At 49.9% G+C, this 10,544-nt stretch overlaps 1 long non-coding RNA gene across 2 annotated transcripts; it reads left to right on the plus strand.

Moving 5' to 3' along the window:
* The first annotated feature begins 9 nt into the window (after positions 1 to 9).
* On the plus strand, positions 10 to 4,930 carry LOC129736023 (uncharacterized). 2 transcript variants are annotated; one of them, XR_008732134.1, is made up of 2 exons: positions 10 to 1,339; positions 2,093 to 4,930. It is a non-coding gene; the product is annotated as an uncharacterized LOC129736023 (long non-coding RNA). The 2 variants fall into 2 exon arrangements; XR_008732135.1 differs by having other exon boundaries at positions 2,106 to 4,930.
* Positions 4,931 to 10,544: the final 5,614 nt, after the last annotated feature.

Here is a 10,544-nt window from a genome sequence, read left to right on the forward strand (position 1 = left end):
AACAGATGGGTTTTAGTGCTCTGTTAGGAATCTGTTTCACTTATTTATTTATCTATTTAACGTTGTTGGGAGCTACAGTATGCTCGGCATAGGTGGTGGTTGGTGCTCTCGCTGTCTTTGCTTGCAGTCGTACCGTGGCCCTTTACTGGGGATCGTGTATGAAACAAAAGCATTGGAAAGTCGCAAGATTCTGGGTCTGAATGGGTCTGAGATTTCAGGAGAGCAGCTAAAGGAAAGATGAGCTAATTTTCTAAGTGATTAACCAGGAAACCTTCTTCCTTCCTGAACCAGCTCTCTGTTTCACCAGCAAGTGTATGTATGTCACAGCTGCTGATCTTTTACGTTCCTGGGGAATTCTTCTGGTTTAATAATTTCCTTTTGATGCTAATGGTATCTGTAATGATAAGTTATTTATTATTCTAGTACTCTGTTCTAATTATGTCTTGAAAATATTTTTTAAACTTTTAGAGGAAGATTGTACTTATGTTGATAGCAGATCTTAAGTTTTTAATAGCTATACATTTGTGTTCATGTTAAAATACTGTTTGAAGGATAAAGGGGGCACATCCTCTACTTGTGGTGTTCAGGAGATCCATGTGGAAGAGCACCTAAACCATCCATGTAATGGCTTCATGCGTGTTCATACGAGCCAGCCCTGAGCAAAACGCACAAGAAGGGAGCAGAGAAGCTGTCAGGACCGCCTCGGCTTGTGTAGCTCCCAGCTGTGGCCGGGATGTGCTAAGGGAGCACCGGGCAGTAAGATGAACTGAGGCGAAACCTTTCCTTACAGCTTCTGTAATAAGATCTTTCTTAACCAGTAGTAACTTCTGTAATAAGATGGTTTGTAACAAGATACTACTTTTTTAAAAATAACTTTTGTAATAAGATGTTTTGTAATAAGGTATTTTAAATAAGTAGCACCTTCTGTAATAAAGGTGTTTTTACCGATAGTCTTGTTACCGGGAGCAGGGTGGGATGTGGTTTCCCGTGTGTGCCCTGTTGTACCCCTGCCCAGGCAGGGTCGGCCTCAGGTGATCAGGTTCTAGTCTGCCGTTGGAAGCGTATTTTGTAGTGCCCGACAGAAATGCGGTTGCTCTGTACGCTGCCGAGGGAAACATACCCGAGCCCTGCTGTGTACTCAGCGTTCCCTTTTCTTCCTAGATCTCCGTCTGCTGGTGGACGCCCCTTGGAAGCGGGGGTGCTTTCTGGCGGTGACAGATGTGCAGCAGCTGCCAGCTGGCTTCCCTTGTCAGACGTGTAGCGATGTTGCAAGAAATGGAGCTTTGGCACGGCAACGGGTGTCGCATCGGTGTTCTCTCCGTGTTCTCGATGACCAGGGGTGAGTGTGTCACAGCTGGAAGAAACAGCTGCTTCCTGTTCCAGCGGTTCTCGCTGACACGTGTATCACCCAGCGGCCGCTGCCCGGCGGAGCAGTTCCCAGGCCGGCGGCTGCTCTTCCTTTGCACCCCGTCCCAGTTCCTGCGGGGCGGCTGCGGCAGCGAGGGGGGGCGCCCCGCGGGGGGGCGGTGCGCGGGGCTCGCGCTGCTGCGGACACTCCGCTCTGCTCGGCCGCGCTGCCTGCGGTGGTGGGTGCTGCCCTTGATGCTGCTGGGGGCTCTGGGCTCCGCTGGCACCTGCCTGCCTGCTGCCTGCGCGCCACCGCGGGGACTGCCTGCTGGCTTTTAACCCTTTGTTATTAGAAATACCGACTGGGGGGGGGTGTGGGTTTAAAAACAGCGACCAGACATCACCAGACCCACGCAGTTTTCTGAAGCTGCAGGAAATAACTCTGGCCCAGGATTTACAGCCCAGTTTCCACCCGCCCCGGCCCTGGGCTTCCCGGGCTGCAAGCACACGTTGCTGGGCCAAGTTGAGCTTCTCATCCACCAACACCCCACAGTCCTTCTCCTCAGGGCTGCTCTCCATCCGTTCTCTGCCCAGCCTGGTGTTGCCCCAGCCCACATGCAGAACCTTGCACTTGGTGCTTCTTTCCTACTTTCCATTAGATCTAAAGATGTGGGTGACCTCCCTTCTACGGGACATGCAGCAAGAGCACTATGTCAAATCAAGGTTCTCTCTCTTTGAGTTTCAGATTTTTTTCACAGATTGGTACTTGCGTAATGGCTGCTTAGAAAAGAAATCTTTGCCCAGAGGAGCCTGCTGTGTGGCCCAGCCCTCAACGAGGTGTTCAGGCCTGGACATAACTTTTAATACCAAAGTGCAAACCAGTTCTGTTTTGATGGAGTTCTGAGAGTTCTGACACCGTTTAGGTAACAGCATGAAATGTTGGCATGTGGCTGAACTTTGTTGATTCCATAGCTGGTAAATATTCCCTGGTCAGCCTTCCAAAAGTAATCTGCCCAGGGGGATGCAGGAGGCTCGGCAGCAAGTAAAGCAGGGCTTTGCAGGGTGGGGGGTGGTTTCTCATTGAACGTGTCCTCAGGGAGACTGACATGTTTGAAGCAAACGGGAGGCTGGTGGAATAGGTGCACACAGCCAGTGTGCGTGTTGTAAATAGATGTTATGATTGCTAGCCTTAGACTCTGTGTTAGCAATTACTATATCCAAATATAAAAAAATTGGAAAATATCAGAGCTGCACAACAAAGGACAGCCCTGGGAAGCACAAAAGCCGGGAAACAAAACCAGTGCATTTACAGGTACCTTAACTCTGCATCTTCGTGTTATATGGTTTGCTGTTAGATGCTGGCAAAACAGAGTGTATTACTTCTGGAAGAACTAAATTCTGCAGCAGAGTAATAATGGGTGCTGCTTATCGTATGGAGCCTTTCCCTCTTTGTAGACAAGTCAGCTAAGAAGTTAACTGTATTTGTGATTGCTTTTGCTAAAAATGGTCTGGCGCTGGAGGCTGTCCCAGTGTGCCTCCCCAGCCGAGGGCAGAGCCGTGTCTTTTTGCTACTCTAACGTTGTTCCTTACTTGATAATACCGCTGTAAGGGTACCCAGTAATTCACAAGTGGAGCTGCGACCCTTTGCAGCCTGGGATCAGATGAGAAGATGCCAACAAGTGATGTTGCAAGGTGGGACGAGTGCTTGCCCCTGTGTCTCTCTCACTTTCATGCACTCTTCAGCCTTTGCCCTCAAGATCGAAGTCTTTTGGCCAGGAGGCTCGGTGAGGCCGTGGCTGCTTCTGGAGTGCCTTGTGCTGCATGAAAGGGGAAGAGATGAGAAGCCCTACGCTCAGTTCCTCCTCCTCCTTGCTCATAGTTCAGGAGAGAGCGCAGAACCCAGCTGGAGTGTGTGCATCCCTGTAGGGACTCTGTAACCGTAAGGCTGGTAGACTTCAGAGCTTTGGGAGAGCAACTCTGAATTCATTGGGTCACAGATCTATACAACTTGCCACCAAAGGTACCACGTGATCAGTTTTCTATACAAAGTGTAATTTAGCTGTTAGGCAAAGCAGAAGTTCAGGTCTCCATCTCTGGGTCCTCAGTGGAGATGTACAGCAGAGATGCAGGAGCCTCCAGGCACAACAGTGAATTGTGTAAAACAACGCCAAGGATGCAATTAACTATTCAGCTGACTGCAGAGGCAGACGGGCACTGTATGCCAGCCGCTCCTCGTTATTACTCTCTGTCTGCACAGCCACCTTGAGAAGACCTTGGGACTATGTTAGCGAGAGAGCTCCTCACAGACGCTCAGCATCACCTTGCCTTGTTCATGCTGCAGTGGCTGTCGGGGCAGCAGCGGGAAACCAGCGGGCGTTGCTCCAGCACCATGGCTGAGCGCTCAGTCTCGGGCTCTTCAGATCACGCCAGAGTGAGCCAGGAGTTTAGTTGAGACTTGAGAAACGAAAGCACCTGTAGACGTGCCTCTCAGCTGGGAACCTTTAGGTGACAGCTGTGTAAACCCTCTCTCGGCTTTTTCTTGTTTCAAGCTAAGCTGTTTGGCTTTGCGTTGTGGATGAGCACTTTTACAGCCAGAAAATAACAGAGAGGTTACTTGATGCTTTCTGGATGATTGCTGTGGGCTAAATGGCATGTACTGATGGTATCAGATGCACTTTAGCCTTGTGCTCCAAACGAATCTGGGAGTAAAAACTCAACTGATAAACTACAAATGCACCGCATACTCTGGCTTTGGGTTCTTGAGTAAGTTCTTTACTTAAAAGTAAACTGAGGCTCTCTAAAGAATAATTTTGTCCACATATGTTAAAACACGATGGCACCTTCTGCCATTCCACTTTCAAGAAAGGAGCTTTTTCCTTTCCCCCTCCTCCTCCTCCTCCCCCTCCTCCTCCTCTGCGGTGCGCGGCGGGCGAGAGGCGCGGGCATCTCCTCTGCCGGGCAAGCTCAGCCGGCAGCCTCTGCACTGCGAGGCCCAGCCAACTCGGGCGAGTCGCCAGAGCCCCGGCGCGGCAAAGTCCCTTCAGTCCCTTCTGGCCACCCTGTCCGGACTGCGCGGCCGGGCTGAGGAGGGGGGCGGCTCCCCCATCTCTCCCTCCCTCCAGCTCCCGGGCAGGACGAGCAAGCCAGCACCAGTGGGAAGCGCGCGCACCATCATGTCAAAAAAAAAGAAAAATGGACTCCGAGTGCGGGGTGTTCCAAGAAAAGTGGACTTCTGATTATTTTTTCAGGGAGTACAAAGAGCGAGCTGTTTGTCTGATATGCCAGAATTCAGTGTCTGCGTTCAAGGAATACAATTTGCGTCAACACTACGAAACTCAACATAAAGATAAATATGATTCTTTGGTCGGACAAGTGAGAAAAGTTAAAATATTAAGACTGAAACATGGGTTGACAACTCAGCAAAATACTTTTGTGAAGCAAAAGCAGCTCAATATATCATCACTTTGAGCAAGCGATCAAGTTGCCAAGCTTATAGCATGCGCTGGCAGAGCATTCATAGAGGGAGAATTTGTTACGTGTTTTGGTAAAGCATTTAGAAGAAGAATTAAATTATTTAAACTAACCCTGGTACTGAATTGGAAATTATAATTGAAAACCATACCTGCATTGTGGCAAAATACGTAGATACACTATTCATGGTGGGTGGGTGGGGTTTTTTTGTTTTGAATGATCTACGCAAGTGAGTAAAGTGCTTCATATGTGAAACTGTATTAGGAGTCATCTGAAAATACTGAGGAAAAATAAAATATTGTGGAGGCAATATTGAGGCAAAACCCATCACTCGGATGCCTGGAAAAGGCAAGAGCACGCCTGCAGTCCAGGCAGTGAGGCTGTAAAGAGGCTGTGTAAGGGCACTGGTGATGACTAATACGTTGTCCTCTCTAGATGCAGACTTGTGTGGTTTGCAGCAAAACAAAACAGCACGTCAGCACAGGATACGGATGCATTTCCACAAGTCATGACAAAACGAGCTGGTTTGCCTTTACAATTCATTTATCAAAGCCGCGGGGGTCCCGGTCCCGGTCCGAGCCCCGTGGTTCCCGGTCCCGGCCCGGTCCGAGCCGCAAGGGTCACCATCCCGGGGTTCCCGGTCCCAGTCTAGGTCTCGAGCCCTAGTCCGGTGAGTCCCGGTCCGAGCCCGGGGGTCCTTGTCCCGCTCCCGGTCCCGAGCCACAGGGGTCCCGGTCCTGGGGGTCGCGGTCCTGGTCCAAGCCGCGGGGGGTCCCGGTCCCGGTCGTCCAAATCCCGAGCCATGGGTGTCCCAGTCCCAGTTCCAGTCCCGAGCTGCGGGGGTCCCGGTCCTGGTCCCGACCTCAGAGCCTCGTCCCGGTCGCGGTCCCGAGCCGTGGGGGCGCCGGTCCCGGCGATCCCGGTCCCTGTCCCGGTCCCCAGCCGCGGGGGTTCCAGTCCCTGTCCCAAGCTGCGGGGGTCCTGGTCCCGGTCATCCCGGTCCCGGCGGTCCTGGTTTCAGGCCCGGCCTGAGCTACAGGGGCGCCTGTCCTGGCTGTCCCGGTCCCTGTCCCGGTCCGAGCCGCGGGGGTCCCGGGCCCAGACATCTCGGTCCAGGTCCCGAGCCGCGGGGGCGCCAGACCCGGCTGTCCCGGTCCCCGTCCCGATCCGAGCCGCAGGGGTCCCGGTGGTCCTGGTTTCGGAACCAGCCTGAGCCCTGGGGGTGCCGGTCCCGGACCCGGTCCCGAGCCACATGGGTCACGGTTCCGGGGGTCCCGGTCCAGGTCACAAGCCGCAGGGGTCCCGGCCACGGGGGTTTCGGTCCCGGTTCGAGCCGTCAGCCGCAGGGGTCACGGTCCCAGGGCTCCAGGTCTTGGTCTCGCTGCGAGACGCAGAGGGTCCTGAGCCGCAGGGGGTCCCAGTCCTGGTCCCTGATCCAAGCCGCGGGGGTCCCTGTTCCGGCCGTCCCAGTCCTGGTCCCCGTTCGAGCCGCGGGGGTCCCAGTCCTGGTCCCTGATCCAAGCCGTGGGGGTCCTGGCCCAGGGATCCCGGTCCTGGTCCCAAGCTGCGGGGGTCCTGGCCCCGGAGATCTTAGACCTGGTCCCGGTCCGAGCTGCGGGGGTCCCGGTCCCGAGGGTCCCGGTGCCGGTCTCTAGCCGCGGGGGTCAAGGTCCCAGGGGTGCCGGTCCCAGTCTTGAACCGCTAGGGTCCGTGTCCCCGGGGTCCCGGTCCCGAGCCACGGGGGTCCGGGACCCGGTTCAGTCCTCAGCCGCCAGGGTCACGGGTCCCAGTGGTCCAAGTCCCAGTCCTGAGCTGCGAGAATCCCGGTCCCAGTCCCGGTCCCGGTCCCTGTCCGAACCGTGGGGGTCCCAGTCCCGGGGGTCCGGGTCCCGGTCTCGGTCCCCAGCTGCGGGGGTCCCGGTCCCGGGGTCTTGGCCCCAGTCCCGGTCTGAGCCGCGGGGATAACTGTCCCTGTCCCGGTCCCGAGCCGCGAGGGTCTTGGTCCCGGGTGTGGCGAATGAAGAGACGGGACGCCGCTTGATGCAAGCAAGTGTCCATTTATTAGTGATTTTCTTACAATTATATATGTTTCTACCTTCTACATATTACACACTGATTTAACCAATCTTAAGCGTAAAAAACACTGATTGGTTAATATTTAAGGCACACCGTTAGAACAATAGGTACTTACTAGTTTATCTTGACATAGCAATAATTTCTATTCCAAAGTTGGGGAGTTTCTTTCTACGCGGCTTTCTTGATTACATATTGGCGCCATCCGTTCCCTTATCTGGCTACTCGTTTCTCTGTCCGTCTGCTTGCCTCCTCAACTGTGACGGCTCAGGGGTCTGCAGTTAGCTTGTTCCTTTGCTCCCAGGGCTTGTGCCCTACAAGTTCTAACAAGTCTCTGTTCATCAGGCTATCAGTACTTGGACTCTTGTCCTTGAGGCCTTGTCCTACATCTCCCCCTTCCTGTTGCACAAAAAGAACCCCTGAAATCGAACAAAAACAAGGCACAAGTAGTAGAACAAATAAAAAAACAACTAAGACATATTATCAATGTCAAAATAACCCACTGTCTTTGTTCCGTACAATTTTACAATTTCCCCTTTTTGTTTTTGAACAGCTAGTACCAGGTTTGCCATGTTCTGCAGGGCCCTTGCAAACATGACAGCAACCAAGGTAATAGCAAACAAACAATACTGCCAATTGAGTGAATGGATGCCAAAAAAGGCTGAAATTTTCTCAGATTTTGATAAAATGTTGCTGCAATGGGGCGCCTAAAATCCACGCAGCACATACCATCAAAATCCTCACAGCCATGTCCTTGAACCAACAACAAAAAGCAGTGGCAATTTTGACTCGCATTCTTAACTGCCTACCAAACAAGGTGATTTAACTCTTTAATGCTTTCCCTGCTGTTACTCTGGATAAGAGAAGAACCGCTGCGACACGTTCCCATCATAGCCTCCTACTACATTAGCATCTACAGAAAGACAATTATCGACATTCAAAGTGTAAACAATATCAGCTTCTTTTGGATTAACATTATACATAGGTGGAAGGGCACACCAAACAAGAACTGGTTCAGTCAAAAAGTTCGAAACATCGCATGCCTTCTCTGAACATACCTCGGGGTCATTCCCTTCATTCCTTCTCTTTTTTTATGCAAAGAGAGACACTTTTACCATAATAGAGAAGCCCCTATTTACATCTCTGAGCCCGGACACAAACCGCAGCTGTATGCTCCACCAGGCTCCGGGCAGAAATCGTTCATGTAGTTACATAGCTATGTATCTCTACAAGTATGCAGACACCTATTAGACACTAGATAACCATGTTTATCTTTCCTAGTCTCCTTCACAATACCCAGCTGTTCTCTCATCTCTTGTTAGGTCAAATATTCTCCAGCTTCCTCTCCTACATCTCTCTTCAGACATTCTCTATCCTCCTCTTTTTTGCTTGTTAATTGTGACAAGGCAAAGGGTGTGTGTAGCTGGGTGACCACGACCTGCTTTAAGTTACAATCAACTAAACACTGAATACAGAAGAAAAAAGCATGGGAGACATAAGGCAAACATCAATAAGGTGGTTAAAGATAATTATAATTAATCCTGTAATACTTTTGAGTCAGGGCCCAAAGTTTCCCAGCCGTGAGAAGAGACCAAAGGCCTCCAGCCCCTGGCTCTGCTGCAGATCTTTGTTTTAAGGCTTTTGAGTTTTGTATACTTTTGTGAATTAATTCACAGTGGTCACTCAGATTCACGTAACACATCCTATCAAAGTCTTCACACTTGTGTCCCTGTGCTAATAATAAAAATCAATAGCAACTCGGTTCTGTAGCAACATATGATGGACAGAATCAACATCTGTTAATAAGCCAGGAAAAAAAATAGTATTTGTAGTATTACTTTGTTTAGCAAGCTAGCAGCCTAATTTACTAAGCAAGTTAAGAGCGTGTACTATTCTTACAGAAGAGATTAGAGAAGCAAAAATGTGTTATGCTGCATTCCAGAACTCAGCCTGAGAATTACAGTCCGCTGTGAGTTCTGCGTTACAATCATTTGACACATGTTGGGGTTGCGATTGTGAAAGTTGCCCGTTTACAATTTTCATTGACATTATCACAGCTAGTTGTTTTAAAAGCAACCCTTGAGCTTCCTGATGTTCGACTTGTTGCAAAATATTCTGAAGCCAATCAATCAAGTTAGTATTAAAGTTAGTGACTCTCTAGGACCCTGCAAGACTGTGGCAAGACTCCCGCATCCTGACTGCCTTAATAGCCATTCCTTCATTTGCAAACAGCTGTCCCTGGGATACCTTGCCTGACTCACAGAATCAGCACAGTTAATTGCTCCAGCCAACTGCTCATAGTTAACAGCAATTCCCCGATTAAGGTTTTCAGTCAAGGCCACTACACATAGCTCACAAAAATCAGATAACCACATCATATACTGTATCAGTTAGTACCATACAAAGCAATGACTTCCAATCATGCAGTGTGAGTGTATAAGGCTCTGCCATCGCTTCAAGAAGGGACATAGCAAATGTATTATGAATCCTCCCTTCCCGCACTGCTTTGCTTAACTCTTTAACAGCCTCGTATTGCACAGGCTGCCACTCTGCAGGTTGATTTGTCTGACAAAATACTGAACATGCCATAGCGACTCCCAAAACCCATCACTGAAGTGTTTCCCACTTGCATTCCTGCCACCAATCCCTCAGACTCCCTTTCACCCTCCCCAAAAATACAATCAATGCATCAGGAGAGACAAGGGGGTGGGGGAAAGGTCTAGCTCCTTTTCCAGATCTACAGGACCTGGATCAAAAGGTTTCTCAGGGTCAATAAAATCATTGTCCGAGTTGTCCTGTTCCCGTGCTTGGTCCTGTGTTGTGAGGGTCGCTGCAATCAGTGACAGAAGCTTTGGGGGCAGAGGAGGTGTGGACGGAATCGCCATCGCTGACAGTGTCTTGAGAAGAGTCGCGCTGTCGGTGGAATTTACAGCTTCCTCTGGTTTAGCACCGTTAGTAGAATTAGTCCACACTTGGCAAAGAGTGCGACGAGCGAGGGGAAGCATGTGGCCGACTCAATGTGAGTGATAGAGCAAGCTTCAATTTATTATGGCGCGATTATGTCTTATATACAGTTCCAGTTAATTATGCCTCCAAATCATCTGCTGATTGGCTAAGCTCTAAAGGATTACATTTTCATACATCCTCCTATTTGCGGTTTCTGCGGATAGCTAACTACATATATTTTTTTTTCTCTCTTATCTATGTGAATTCCTCAAAGTTATTTACAAGGTCAGCATAACCTTATCTCTCTTCCCTTATTAGCAAGCCTGGTAATTCTCCATTTTTAGCAAGCCTGGTAATTTTCCATTTCTAGCAAGTCTGGTAATTTCTCGCTGCGGCCTAGCTTGGTTCACTCCAGACTTATGTCAAAAAGCTGTATCACACAGTCCTTCTATGGAACCGTGGCCGTTCTCTTTCGTCCATTCTGCAACAATTCCCCCTTTTTCTTTTTGGACAAGGAAAACTGGTCCAGTTACACGCTCAAATAATTTTCGAATACAAGAGAGAGCACAGCTTAAACATATAAATCCAATGATAACAATTATTACTATAAGCAACACACTTTGCAACAGTCTTTTTAACCAGCCTCCTATCCCAAGCCAGTTTGTTAAGCTTTCAAGGCCAAAAAATCCAACATCTTGTTGAATTTT

The sequence above is a fragment of the Falco cherrug genome, chromosome 4 (genome assembly GCF_023634085.1).
Source record: "Falco cherrug isolate bFalChe1 chromosome 4, bFalChe1.pri, whole genome shotgun sequence".
NCBI lineage: Eukaryota > Metazoa > Chordata > Aves > Falconiformes > Falconidae > Falco > Falco cherrug.